The sequence below is a fragment of the Helianthus annuus genome, chromosome 14 (genome assembly GCF_002127325.2).
Source record: "Helianthus annuus cultivar XRQ/B chromosome 14, HanXRQr2.0-SUNRISE, whole genome shotgun sequence".
NCBI classification, from domain to species: Eukaryota; Viridiplantae; Streptophyta; class Magnoliopsida; order Asterales; family Asteraceae; genus Helianthus; species Helianthus annuus.
In genome coordinates this window covers 10929552-10931610 of record NC_035446.2, presented here as the reverse complement: position 1 = coordinate 10931610, position 2059 = coordinate 10929552, and positions in this window count along the sequence as shown.

Here is a 2059-nt window from a genome sequence, read left to right as displayed (position 1 = left end):
GGTTAATCTTTCAAATTTTCTACTACAAGAGAATTGGTTATTGAATAAATTAACTAAATTAGCAAATGAAGTAATAGAATAGGGGGGAAGACTTAGCAGCCACTTAAGAGCTGATCCAGTAAGAGTGGATCCAAATCCTTTACATAGGCATGCTTCCTTCAATTTTTCTGGGATAGGATTGATCTCCATCCTCTCCCTGTATTGTGCTATGTGCTCCTCTGGATCCGTTGTACCATCATACAGCTTCATAGTAGGGATATGGAATCTTTTGGGTACCTCTGCATCACAAATTGGTGGTGCAAAGCAAGATACCTTGTGGCTCCCATCTGCAATCTCTGGGATAGGCTTGACTACCCCTGGAACACTTGAGATCATATCTTTTAGCTTCTGCAACTCCCTGGCCATAGCATGATTGGTACCTGTATCCTGCATGGATCCATGGTTAGTGGTAGGATAATTATTTAAAATGTTACCTCCCATTGGGTTCAAGTTAGGGAATCCATATTGCTGTGATTCTGGAACGACGGAGGGACCAGTGGAAGCAATGGTCTGCATTGGAATGAAGTCCCCTTGATGGACATCTAGACTTCCTGTTTGCAAACTTTTTAGGGATCCTGGCATCTGGAAGGATCCTGGTGTCTGGGACGATCCTGGAACGAAGGAGGATCCTTGAACCTGGGACGATCCTGGAACAAAGGAGGATCCTTGGCCCGGGAATGATCCTGGAACAAAGGAGGATCCTTGGCCCGGGAATGATCCTGGAACATAGTAGGATCCTTGAAACTGCTGTGCCCCCGGATAGGCTCCCGGATTCATGAAGGATCCCAAGTGCTGGGGGTAGGATCCTGCCGGCTGGAAGTGTGAGACTAATGCCTGAGTCACTGTTGTCGACCCGTGGTGCAATCCTCTTGATTCTCCCATGATTTGTACGTCTGGCATTCCTGATGGCTGAGAAGTAATCATTGGAGTATCAAAGCTCAAGGATTTGGGCATCAATGGAGAATGATCCTCTGCCGTTTTCTTCTGTCTTTTGAGATCTCCAATTTCCCTGAGGATCCTTTCATTAGTTTCATCCTGCCGCTATATACGATCCTTCATCTGCAAAATCAAAGTAAATACATCACTAGTACTGGGAATATAAGAATTCATAGCAGAAGGAGATGGAGTTTTAGAAGTAGTAGGAGTTTGTCTCTTCTCAGCATTCTTCTGGGATCCTGCCGGTGGTGGAGGCAGAGTGTTCTGGGACGAGGTGATTGCAGACATTGCTGTGGACATGTTTTTCAATGATGAAGCCATGTAATTCTTTGAAATGATTTCGAACAAAAGGTTTTCTTATGAATGAAGCACCAATTGCCCCACGGTGGGCGCCAAACTGTTTTGGTCAAAAATCACACAAGGATAATGTAACCAAACTTTTATGTAAACGGGGTATGATGCTTGGTTAATTATAAAAGTAAAGGATCACTTTCGTGATAGAGATGCAAAGACACAATGATTTATACGAGGAAAAAGCCCTTGATCAATATATGATCTCCGGCATAAAAAACCTCGGGTGATGGCAACTACCGATCACCAAACTTCAATATAAGAACAAAAATGGTTACAACTTCGGATGATAATGAGCTGAGTACAAGGATCACTATTGTTTCGAGTGTCTAAGTGTGTGAGAGTTGCGTTGTATGTCGTATATGTTCCCCCAAATGAGGAAGAGTGGTATTTATACAAGTGTAGGTGACCTATTTTAGGTAAAAAGACTAATAATCAGCTCATTACCCCTTTAGAAATAAAAGACAATCTAGCCTAAATTGCCGCCCTTAAATCAAGCTAAGTTTCCATATCCTTTGCAACGTCTATCTTTGATTAAGCTCGTGCTATAATTGTGAAGACGCGTCCCTTGATTATGATGCTAAGAGCGTATCCTGCTAGATGTTCCTGCAAAATAATGTTGTATTACACGAAGATAACTATTAGCATGAGGATCCTTCCAATGGTCCATGATCCTGATCCTGAAGTCCTGCTGAGGATCACTATCTGCCAAAGAAACAAGGATCACTGGTTA